The sequence below is a fragment of the Ornithodoros turicata genome, chromosome 7 (genome assembly GCF_037126465.1).
Source record: "Ornithodoros turicata isolate Travis chromosome 7, ASM3712646v1, whole genome shotgun sequence".
NCBI classification, from domain to species: Eukaryota; Metazoa; Arthropoda; class Arachnida; order Ixodida; family Argasidae; genus Ornithodoros; species Ornithodoros turicata.
In genome coordinates, this window is record NC_088207.1 from 57,572,824 (window position 1) to 57,585,857 (window position 13,034).

The 13,034-nt window shown below is 45.7% G+C and overlaps 1 protein-coding gene across 3 annotated transcripts in view; it reads left to right on the forward strand.

Annotated features, from left to right (window-relative positions):
* LOC135401716 (synaptotagmin-A-like) overlaps window positions 1-13,034 on the forward strand; it is a 74,875-nt gene that overhangs the window by 18,891 nt on the left and 42,950 nt on the right. Inside the window, exon 1 of one of the 3 annotated variants that reach the window (XM_064634263.1) lies at window positions 7,570-7,613. The exons of the other annotated variants lie outside the window; for them this stretch is intronic. The gene's annotated coding sequence lies outside the window, so the exon portion shown is untranslated. Of the gene's footprint in view, window positions 1-7,569; window positions 7,614-13,034 lie in introns of those variants that run through there. 3 annotated transcript variants of the gene reach the window in all.

The following is a 13,034-nucleotide window of genomic DNA, read 5'->3' on the forward strand; positions in this document are numbered from 1 at the left end:
CCTATATGTAACACCAGGTGGCGACACGTGGCGACATGGTTCACACGGCTTTCAGTATAGCTGCGTGTAGGCCCTCATTTTTAACTTTTGTACTCGAGAGAAGAAAGGCGTAGCTATATGTCATTTCGCTGCCTGTAGGTTCTTGAAACGTTTCGCAATCGTTCTGGTCCGTGGTTTCTTTCCTATACTCTCAGTAGAAATTGAAAAATACGTCTCGAAGGGGAAGCCACAAGAAGGACGCGTTATTTATTTTTATTTTATTAATTTTTTTCATCTTTGCAAGGCCACCATAAAAAAATAAAATAAAAATAAGGCCGACTTCAGGCTCCTATAGTACACTCTTAAAAATGAACTTCACCGCATAGCACGCTCCTAGCCAACCATCATCTCGAATGATATCGTTATCTGCCCTGATTTGTTGAAAACGAGAGGCGTACGCCTTTTTGTGACACTTATGCTGTTCATAATTGTCACAGAATAGGCGTACGCCCCCCGTTTTCAACAAATCAGGGCGGATAATGATATCGTTCGAGACGATGGTTGGCTAGGAACGTGCTATGCGGTGAAGTTCATTTTTAAGAGTGTAGGAGCCTGGCCCAACGCATTTCAGCTTCATCTCTGCAGTGAGACCGCCAGTGTAAAAATCTGTCGATTGGTTGCCGAGGAAAAGCGTAAACTGTGCTCCATAGAAAATGCATGGGGACGGAGAGCTGGCTCACGTAAGCCATTTCGTCTTTTACAAAGGCGCAACTTCAGATTGCAGCGGCTTCTCCATATTCCGTACGAAATTGTTTCCCTACGTCCCGATTTTTTTTTTTTTTTTTTGTCTCGTTTCCGTCATCATCATCATCTCTCTCACCTATTGATTGATTAAAGATAAGCGAGAGAGAGAGAGAGAGAGAAAGACAAAGTGCCTTTCTTCGGACTATTCGGAGTATAACGAATTGTTCGCCTCGCTGCCGGCACCTTTGACGCCTCCGCAAATTTTCCTTCTCGCTGCCAAATTACGCGGAAGTTCATACTACTTTCCACTTCAATTTTCACCGGTTTCTGCGTGGTCGTAAAAAAGAAAAGAAAAAGAAAAAAAGAAAGATTGAAGTAAAGCGAAACTATAGCGTTATCCCTGTACGTGACGAACGCGCTCTGTTAATTCCTTCCCACTTCTTGAGACGTCATCTTCTCTGTAGGCAATGCGATAGAGCTCGAGGAAAATTGATGGGAGACCGCAGAATCTCTTGCGTCTTTTTTGTCTCGTCCAATTTTACGACATCTGCCTCATTTAGTTCCTTGTGCCTTCCGAACATTCCATTAAACCTTTCCTCTCTCTCTCTTTTTCTTTTCTTTTTCTTTTTGTTACCGGACGATGCTCCATCTTCATCTGGTGGAAAGGAGGCAATACACGATGGGTGTTTCATTGAGCGTGGTTGGCGGCATGAGAGTTGATGAGGCTCCATATGTGAGTCTTTGACCGGGGCCGTGTGGATTGTTCTGATTTCCACGGTTCCACGGGACGTGTTCTGGTTATCATCATCATCATCATCATCATCATCATCATCATCATCATTCTACGTGCTTTAAAGGGACTGTCGCATCCGTACGAAAATCTGACGCGAATTGTTGTATAGTAGTTTCTGTGCAATTCGATGTAACGCATGGTAAAAGCAGAAGACGGATGCTGAGAGTACGCCGGAATTCTCTCTCTCTCTCTCTCTCTGGAAATTGGAGAAAACGTCACTCGGACAAGGCCAATCAGGGAGCGGCGGGAGTATACCTTCGGCGCGCCGGTGAGTGGGTGCAGCGGACGGCGTCTGCATGTTGCCGGGAGTTTGTGATCCGATCGGCTTGTGGAATGTCACTTCTGCGTTAGCGTCGGACGTGTTCGTATACAGCCAGGAGCGTCATGCACACCGTGTTTTACGCGACATGGTCGCGTAAGAGCTCACACTGGTAAGCGAGAGTCGGCGTATTTACCGCGGTGTGAAGACCAGTGATGGCCACTAACTACTTCTACAGTAGTTTAACTATAACTACTAACTACTTCGCGATGGAGTATTTTAACTAGTAGTTCAACTACTTTTGAGGGGAGGTAGTTAACACTACTTCTTTAACTGCTGCAATGTATTTTAACTACATCTCTAACTACTTAACGTTGTCCATCAACACCAATCCCATTCTATAGTGTTCTCGGACACCTAAATATTAATCACAAGCAGTGATATAGAAGTGAAGATTTAGTACACAAGCACGGCACAATTGCTCTGCACCTCCGTTCTCGTCAAACAAGTAGCTCAAGGTAAAAGTCGGAAGCACAATCGTGCCGTAAAGCTTGAGGCAAAATCGGAAGTAGTTGGCGCCTGCAGTAACCTAACTACTGTAGTTAACTACTCGAAATAGTAGTTTAACTAGTAGTTGCACACTACATTTCTGCAAGTAGTTGATAACTACTTTTTAACTACAATCAGGTAGTTTAACTAGTAGTTTAACTACATGTAGTTAACCACTGGCCATCACTGGTGAAGACGGTGGCGAACATTACCGTATCGATCTTATACACGCGTTTCCGGGTGCGATAATCTCTCGAATGGGAATGTATCGTTGCTGCCATCTCTATACGTCCGCTTTCCGTCCGCCTCTGCCATTCAAAATAGCAGTCATGATGGAGATCCCGCTTGTCGATGCGTGGCGCCACCAGCGGATGACGCAGACGCGCGAATCCCAGAGACTTAGCGGCATATTGGCTCAGTGGATACACCACTCGCTCGTTTGGGGTCGCTGGTCCAAGGTCACGCTGCAGGCTTGGAGGTGGTATAGGATCGAGTCCAACCACCGGCTGTGCTATCTGAGGTTTTCCCTGGGTTTTCCGGCGAATGTCCATACAGTTGCCTTTCAATTGTGCTCGGGACGGATACTAACACCCATATTGAATAGCAGAAACGCAAGCGAGAGCTAGCCTGACCTCTGAGCTTTTCCATGTTCGTCTCTTCTTCGTGGCCTACACTCTTAAAAATGAACTTCACCGCATATAGCACGCTCCTTGCCAACCATTATCTCGAATGATATCGTTATTTGCGCTGATTTGTTGAAAACGGGAGGCGTACGCCTTTTCTGTGACAATTATGAACAGCATAAGTGTCACAGAAAAGGCGTACGCCTCCCGTTTTCAACAAATCAGGGCAGATAACGATATCATTTGAGATGATGGTTGGCTAAGAGCGTGCTATGCGGTGAAGTTCATTTTTAAGAGTGTAGCTGCACGCTCAGGCCTTTATTCGTCGTGCACTCTTAAAAATGAACTTCACCACATAGCACGCTCCTAGCCAACCACCATCCCGAATGACAACATTCTCGCCCCTGATTTGTTGAAAACGGGAGGAGGAGCCTATTTTGTGCCGTGCATAATGGCACAAAATAGGCTCCTCCTCCCGTTTTCAACAAATCTAGGGCGAGAACGTTGTCATTCGAGGTGATGGTTGGCTAGGAGCGTGCTATGTGGTGAAGTTCATTTTTAAGAGTGTAGCTGCACACTCAGGCCTTTATTCGTCGTTCACTCTTAAAAATGAACTTCACCACATAGCACGCTCCTAGCCAACCACCATCCCGAATGACAACATTCTCGCCCCTGATTTGTTGAAAACGGGAGGAGGAGCCTATTTTGTGCCGTGCATAATGGCACAAAATAGGCTCCTCCTCCCGTTTTCAACAAATCTAGGGCGAGAACGTTGTCATTCGGGGTGATGGTTGGCTAGGAGCGTGCTATGCGGTGAAGTTCATTTTTAAGAGTGTAGCTGCACGCTCAGGCCTTTATTCGTCGTGCACTCTTAAAAATGAACTTCACCACATAGCACGCTCCTAGCCAACCACCATCCCGAATGACAACATTCTCGCCCCTGATTTGTTGAAAACGGGAGGAGGAGCCTATTTTGTGCCGTGCATAATGGACACAAAATAGGCTCCTCCTCCCGTTTTCAACAAATCTAGGGCGAGAACGTTGTCATTCGGGGTGATGGTTGGCTAGGAGCGTGCTATGTGGTGAAGTTCATTTTTAAGAGTGTGGATGCTAACGCTCCTTCCTCCCTCCTGCCCTCTCGCCACCTGCCCACGTCAGTCGTCAGAGCCAGAGTTGCTTCGCGGCGCTAACGCAAAACGGAAACGAAAACGAAAGTCGTTATCTACAATCTCTATTACACCCCGTTTCGTGCGAAATATACTCTATAAGCGCAGTTTCATGTCACACTTCTCGGCTATATTCTGTATACCTCCCTCCCTCTCTTCATTTTCTGCGTTTCAGATGTTCATTCTATAAAAACGTTGAAAACCCCCGGTGCAAGGGGGCAACAAAAGCGGACGAAAAACAAGACGAACACAGCTTTGACACAGTACTGTTTTTCGTCCCTTTCGTTGTCCCCTCCCAAGCAGCACAACATACTGGACCAATATTGGCAATGTCGGCCCAACATTGGACCAAGATTGAACCAATATTGGGCCAGTATTGCCAATATTAGTCCAATATTGGGTCAGTATTGCCGATATTGGTCCAATATTGGGCCAATATGTTGTGCTGCTTTGGCTTGCACTGGGGTTTTTCTTATCGTTTTTTAGAACGGATCACCACCCGCCCGAATTTTAACTTTATTTCAGTAGATGTTCATGTTGCATCACTACTGGCACTTCCCCTGGACCACAAAGTTACGTAACCGCTACCACTTCCAAAGTATTGCCCAGACACTCCGACACGCGTCACCTGGTATTTGACTAACTTATACTTGCGCTCGAATTTGTGCACGACCCGTAAGGGCAAAGCACAGGGTTGCTAGGTTATAACTAGGGTTTGTGGTTTTCGGCATTTATTTTCAACCCAATTCGGGGGGTGTTTATCGGCATTTATGTGGGGGACTATAAATCGGATTTTTTCGGCATCTATATTCCGCCCAAAAAATAAATGCCCGAATACGGGCATCTATTTGTTTCGCATGAAGGAAAGCCTATTTTGCGCGCGAAGTAACAACGAACCGAAAAGAAGTGAATCGATTCATGGTTTTATTAACAATGCCTTTTATTGCCTGTGCCAAACCGGCAAACAAGGAGACTACCTCTTGTTGTAATAGATGCAAGCGTACATCATCATGTTCGCATCTGTCATAGCGGCTCTCTCCTTGCGATTAATAACACGCAGTTTAGAGAACGCGCGCTCAACATTGGCGCTAGAAACAGGAATAGCCAGTATGCTTAAGGCGCACTGCGATAACAAAGGCCATGTGCTGGAAGGGGTCATCCAAAACTGAATAGGAGATATATCCACCTGAGGGGCAGGGCATGCATATATTCGAAAAACTCGCGCTTTATATCATCCATACGAGATCCATCTTGTAGAACAAATAAGAATAAGTCCTTATACAGTGAAGTGCCTCGAAGTGCCTTGAAGTGCCTCAGGAACGGAAACAAGGGTCACTCCAAGTGGTAACCGGAGCGGAGTAGACAGAGGAATACAAAGTACACCAAAATGAACTAGAAGGCTAGGGCAGGGGATCAGCGATCGGCTTTTGAAACCGTTTGGGAGCTCCGTACACTCGTGATCTCTTTTTAACCCGAGAACAACAGACCACAAAGGTTCTGAATACTAAATTCACTAAAGGTAGGTGTGTCACTAAGTACGTGTGCTGGCAAAGCTGAGGTCATCCTCCAATAAGCGTTTATAAGCACAACGAAACAAGGGCACAGCCCGAAGATAATGCCGCGCTCGAGAAATAGTCGATAACGGGAGATTTCAAGGGGATTTCACTTTGCGGTTCCAGGAATGGCAGCTGTCAAGATACGAGAAATTCGGATTTTTTCGGAATATTCCGAATCTGAAAAAAATAATTGGGGGGGTGTTTTCCGGCACTTTTCGGAAAATGCCGAAAACCACGAACCCTAGTTATAACGTTACAATCTTGCATCGTATATTACCCCCCCCCGTCATTTGATGTCGCACGCGACCGACCACAAAAACTGAGATTCCGCCTGCGAGGCGCCGGTAATTCGATTTTCGCGTTAACACGAGCACATAGGAGCGCAATCTAATGATCTGTGCAGATGTCAGCCGCGGCGTTTCTCTGAACTAGGGTTTACCCCGTTAGCTGTACTAATTTAGAGTTAATGTCACCTTATATCACGGTGCTTTTCGTAAACGTTGATGGTGATGGTAATGTGATAAAGAAAAAAAATGGGGATGTGAGTTTCGACGAAGTCGGACTGGCTACCCCAGTACGCTTACACACAGCCCGGATTAAACCCGATTCCTCCCGATTTCTCTCCGAATTCTAATCTCGCATCACGTTGTGTCACGTAATAGAAAGTTTTTAGTTGATCGTTTTCGCTGAAACGGTTCGCGAACGGTTTTGCCCCTGCCCAATCAGAGTATTCCATTCTCAGCTAGTCCCTCCTTCTCATCGGCTCTCAGCGAAACGGATCGCAAACGGTTTGACTGAAAACGATTCACTAAAACTAGCTATACACTCTTAAAAATGAACTTCACCACATAGCACGCTCCTAGCCAACCATAATCTCAAATGATATCGTTATCTGCCCTGATTTGTTGAAAACGGGAGGCGTACGCCTTTTCTGTGACACTTATGCTGTTCATAATTGTCACAAAAAAGGCGTACGCCCCCCGTTTTCAACAAATCAGGGCAGATAACGATATCATTTGAGATTATGGTTGGCTAGGAGCGTGCTATGCGGTGAAGTTCATTTTTAAGAGTGTAGTTGCACTATTTGGTGGCAATTTGCGCGCGTGTCTCATGTAAATATTGTTTCGGTGCAGCAGCAAAGAATGCGAAGCACATTCGATGTATAACAACATGTAGCGATGTCACTATATATCGCAGTGTATGCATATTTGACTAAAATATAGGCGTATTTAACTGATGGCTGCTCGCTGGACCGAAAGAAAACATGATAACCCGATAACACCCGAATGTATCAGTATCACCCGATTTCACCCCGAATTACAGATTTAGAAATAGCGCCCGACTCGTCCCCGAATCAAGGAAAGGCATATAGTTTAACCCGAAAGAGTCAGACCCTGTAGATATATGCTGGATGTCTACGCATAAATGTACACAGCTTGAGGGGGCAGCCTAATACAAACATCTGCACCAGGTGACCCATATGGTAATGTCGCGTCTGTTTCTATATTTGCTGCGCGGGAAGAGATAACAGCTGTTGTGACTCACCCTGGTTACTGCATTTTAATCGCACTACAGGTTGCGTGAACGCAGGTGCTATGTTCCGCTACACGAGGTTCAATTCGTGTGGAACGCCTTTGTTTCAGAGCGTGCGTATGCGCGTCTGTTGGATACGTACATTTCTTGATCGCTACATAAATGTCACGATGGCCACATCCGGTTAACGCGCATTACAGGTCCATTGTGCTCATACGGAGGATGTCGGCGAACGACCCGCACGTTTTTATTTTCTTTGTTTCATGTTAGCGCCGCGAAGCGACTGGGGCTGTGAGCGGAGTACTCATATGGATGCAGGACAGCAGGAAGGAGTGGGGTTAGTATGCGTCCTGGGCAGACTTATTCCCCGCATGGTTTGCCGTCCCTGCTCACCGACTTTACCTGAGACACGTAAGATGCTGCATATTGGTCTCGATACGATTCTGAAGGTTGGTTGGCCTAACCATCATTTATATGAGGAAGCGCGCCACCTGTTAGTGCATCCGCTCTCTAATTATGACGTAGACTTTAACTCTGGATTAATCAAAAAAGAGTATAATTTAAAGGAACAGTAAAAGCGGTCTTTTATATACAGGGTTCGCCAAGATAAACTTCGGGGTTTGTAACGAAGATAAAACAACTAAGAACAGTGTCGGAAAGCTAAAGTAGACGTTAGAGGACGTATCATGCCCCCAAATTTTATGTCCATAATGCCGCCTAGCTGACGTTCAGCTCCTTTCCGTCAGATGGCGAAGCGGTCGAGCGCGGCGTTGCAGACGACATCGAACATGTGGAACGGAATGCAGACTAGTTCTCTGCGACGCCGCATTCGACCGTGTCGCTATCTGAGGAAAGTAGCTGGAACAGAGATATAGCCGATTAGGCAGCGGCGATTTTTTAATTCTCACGATTTATCCGCAGAGTAACAGACTAGGCGGCATTATGGACATAACGTTTGGGGGCATGATACGTCCTCTAACGTCTACTTTAGCTTTCCGACACTGTTCTTATTTGTTTTATCTTCGTTACAAACCCCGAAGTTTATCTTGGCGAACCCTGTATATATATATATATATAGGAACGTCACACCAGGAGGTCGACCCTCCAAGGTGACGCTGCGCCGCTCATGGCTGACTGTTTTGTGAAGTGTGTGAATGTGTGTGAAGTGTGTGAATTAAACTGCGCAGTACGAGACACGCTTCAGCGAAAATACTTTGCATGGTTAGAGTAATATCATTTCGTTGCTCCTTCAATGGAGCTGGTGTCAACGTTTATTTCGTCTCGATAACCGTTGCTCAAAGATTCGATTCCCGAAATATAAATGTTATCGGGGAACATTAGGTGTTTCTACTAATTCTAAATGAACTGACGAACCACCACAAATTTAGGTTTCGCGAAAAGGTATAGGTGACGTCATCTCGCGCGCACGTTCGTCGCCTAGCAACGGCGGAAGGAGTATCCTAGAACACGTCCCCTTCGTGTCTAGCTACCATGGGATACTATGGAAAGGTTCCGCTACAGTGGCACTGTAGTTCCGCTATGCAAAATTTTGCAAGAGGGAGAGAGGAAGAAGTGAATGAAGAAGAATGATGACAAAACAAATACGCAGCAAAACATAGGGTAATTCCACTTTCATTTGAATGGGGTGGCCGGAATTGTGAGGATGTGTCCAGAGAACACGCACCCCGTCCCCGATGAAAGCATCCCCACCGTCCAGTCGGAGCAATAAATACTCGATTCCGTCCCATCTTTGCCTCAACGACTCTTCATCCACCCCCTTCCTTCTCCAAAACCTCCTTTCCCTCATGCTAAACGCCCAAAGAGCGAACACTGAACACTGGTTGTTCCCTATCATACGCTCACTTGCATACATTCATTCATATTCACACGTAACGAGGATAGGGTACTGCAACTCATGCGATGAAACACCTCATATCATCATCATCGTGTCCCTGTTGTCGTCGTTGCATATTCATTTTTTAAAGCACCATTCTTTCTTTCAATCTCTTCTCTATGATCCGCTTAGAACAAAGCACGAGGAATCTAGGTCACGAGCTCTTTCAGAGGGTAAAGTACTATATCGGAGAAAAGACAAAAAGCTACCAGATCAGAGCCTGCGCCGTTACCGTACATACTTTATGAAGTCTGGTCCTTATCCGAACGTGCAGCTCCGTCTATTGAGGAAAGTGGCAGCAAATGACCCAGGATGAATAACACTCAGCCGAGTGGAGAAAAATCTTCCGTCGTTAAGGTCCTATGGTGTCCGCGTATACTTGATGCGCACAGACATGATTTATACAGTCTGCCGCGACGAATGTAACGATTATTGGTGCAGCAGTCGTCTCCTCTATCAGCCAGGGAGATGATATGTCGGCCTCTCGTAACTATCTACATTGATAATCCGTGACTTTATGTATACGATCATAACATGTAACAACTAATATATATGTAATATATATATATATATATGTAACAAATACGATGTAACAACTATGATCATAAGCACATTAAATCCCGTCACATTTTATCCCGCCCTAACAATGCTGCCGAAACGATGCCAACGAATCAAAAATGGCCGTGAGTCAAAATTCCAAGTTCGTAATTCCTGATAAGAGAACAATGAAGGTATACAAATGTACGAAATTACAGTTAAAACAACAACAACAAATACACTGATGATCATGAACGGGGAAATTCGCCATCCGGGTTGTGGGTGGCCCACTACGCCAATCTGCCTGAGTCTCTGCACAATCCTGGCTCGATTTCACCTCTTTTATTATTACGATCAACAGTAGAGGAGCAAAATTCCAGGGTCAAAATTAAACAAAAAAAATGTTCGTGTATTGTATCCTACACTCGTAAAAAAGGGTGTACTTTAACCCCCCCCCCTTTTTTTTTTTTTGCCACATATATAACACCCTTTTGGAGAGTACAATTACGCTCAAAAGGGTATCTCTTCACTCCCTCAAGGGAGTAGTATAACACCTTTCTCCCTACTGGAGAGTAATATTACTCCCCGGCAGGGAGAAGGTGTTATGCTACTTCCTTGAGGGAGTGAAGAGACACCCTTTTGAGCGTAATTGTACTCTCCAAAAGGGTGTTATATATGTGGCAAGGAAAGGAGTTAAAGTACACCCTTTTTGTTTAAGAGTGTATATGGTATTTGCGGCGCTTATGGTCGGCATCTGATAGCAGTGTACGCTGAGATTTCATACAACAAAGTTACTTCGCGGACGAATAATCGTCGCGTCAGTTGCGGTGGTTGATAAGGACACAGGTTGTCTAAGGACACAATTGCTGATAATTATTGTTATATTAGCTCGCCTTGCGGAATTCTTGAATACAGTATCCCTTCACCTCGAAAAAGAAAAACCCCCCGTGAGTGTAATAACTCCCACGCCTGTAATTTACGGACTCAACCTGTTGCCGTCTGCAAAATAACTAACGCAGACGACACAAATGCTGTTGGCGAAGGGCCGCTTTTGTTCGGATATTCGCTCGGTCTTTCTTAAAGCCATTCGGACAAGCTGTAGTCCTCCATAAAATTTTACTGTATGTCCGTCGAATGCGCTCATAATTTTGAGGCAGGAGTATTCTCGCAAGTCCTATAATCAGCAACGCCATTCAAATTCACTGTCACGCTCCTATATTAGTCAGCGTAACCATGGAAACCAGCCTTCTTCAGTCACTGCTTGCGTTGCTCGTTCCACCCCTGTTTTCGTTTCGTACACGTAAACATTACATGTATATTACTACACGCGTCTACGTCCGACTATCTGCGAATTATCACATTAGCGGTAACGCGACTCTGCATAGCAGGAATTCCGAGATCCAAACTCTGGATGCGGGGTAGCTGGTACTTAATTTGCACGGTGATGTAACGCGACAAAAACAACGCGGATTAATGCGTTCGTTTGCTGCTGTTTGCTGCGTTACGCCATCGTGCAAGGCCTTGGATTGGATTGGATTGTGGAAGAAAGTACGGAAGTAGACGTCTCGTCTCCTGACTGCCAAAAGCGAGGACGTGATTGGCGTAACCTTCGTTTAAGTAATCCGGCTTTGTTTTGGCGCTGCCCTGACCCACATATAGCGTTAATTAATTTTTGGCTGGAGCGGCTACACTCGGCGCCAAGCCAAGCCAAGGTTAGACGAGCCCAAGCCAAGCCAAGGTTAGACGAGCCGACTTTATGGGTTCGCTCCTCGGAAAGATGCGGAGTGCTTTCTTCCACTTTTTACGAAACGTAACTTTGGCAAATATTTGGGATCATTTGTCTCGAATGGGAACAAAACAATGTCTGCCCCCTGCTGGAAGGCGTTCGATATTTGTGCAAAAACGCCCTTGTGCGATTTTGTAACGCACACTGAGGGTGGAGATAAATCGATATTGGTGCAGACGTGCAAGACGACCTGCAGGCTGCTATTTTCGTCGTCGTCGTATTCGTCGATTGCTGTACGATCGACGCTACCCCCAAAGTAGCGCCCATGGTTAGGGTTGCCACCTTTCGTAGTGAAAGATACCGGCTGAGGGAGAGGAGGTGGAATAGAGGGAAAGAGGAAAGGCTCGCGGGAAAGGGAAGTGGGTGAGGGGTGGAAGAGCACACACAGAAAACAGAGAAAGAGAGAGCTCAAGATAATACTAGGAAACATACGTTCCTGTGTGTAATAATAATAACAATAATAGTAATGATGAATAACTAAGGAAGGGACTGGTGACCGCGGAGTTGGGTCTATGCTCCAGATTTATTCAAGCTGTAGTGGAATGTTGAAGGGAAAACCCCGCAAAAGCCCATATGAAAGGTCTTGAGTCACAAATACCGGCAAAAGGCTGCCGGTATAACCTTCCTACCGGCAACCGGCAGAGCGAGCAAATAACCGGCCGTGCCGGTATAATACCGGCCTGGTGGCAACCCTACCCATGGTAGCGTATTCTTCCCAAGTGTGAGAGCACGGAGAGTGAGTGTTGAGTGACAAAGTATGAACAAACGAACGAATGAATGAATGAATCATTTGTTCAAGTTGATAACTATACAAGGTGGAAAAGGCACAGAGGATAAAATTGCAAGGAGCAGGGCACACTCGTCTATTTTGCTGCAAGAATATCCGGAATATAGTTAATTACTGAGGTCATATCACAAAACGACGCAGAGCAACAGCAATCGCGTTATATACAAACAGCTTGGGCGCGATTACGAGAGCAGACATTTTTATGGTCACGTGAACATCATGTCGTTCACAATGACAGTCAAGTCCAGTAGCACCAGAAGAGATAACCAATATTGCGACACAACCCGCCCATAACGCAATCTTTTCGCGAAATCGAAACTCGTGAATGCTTATAACAGTTCTTCCTTTACCCAGACCACCCGACCGAAAATTTTATTGAAAGCACCAGAGATCCACTTTAGAGCTCTCTGTACACTTCCTCTGCAGCTTTCCTCGAATTTGATAAGTCCATAATGTGTCTTTTTCTAACCTGGAGTTATTCGTTGTCTTTCTTTGACTCATCCGGCAGGTCTGAGTATGCGAATGCGCACATGCACCTGCCCCCACTTCCGACGCAAAGTATATTTGCAACCCCTTTCGAGAGGCTTCCGTGTACGCATCCCAAACTGTCGCATTTAGAGAGTCGTGGATGATTCAACTATAGGCAGTATAAGCGCTAAAAGAAAGTCAAGTCACGTATGGAAGTCAAGTCCGTAAAGAAGAAGGAAGCGGGATAAAAAACATGTGGACTTGGAAATACGCTCTGCAAGCAACCGAGCGTTGTGCGCATATCTCCTCTCCCGGTTACTCCACTCGGGAAGCCCCATTGGCTAAGGCGGCGCCCTCCCT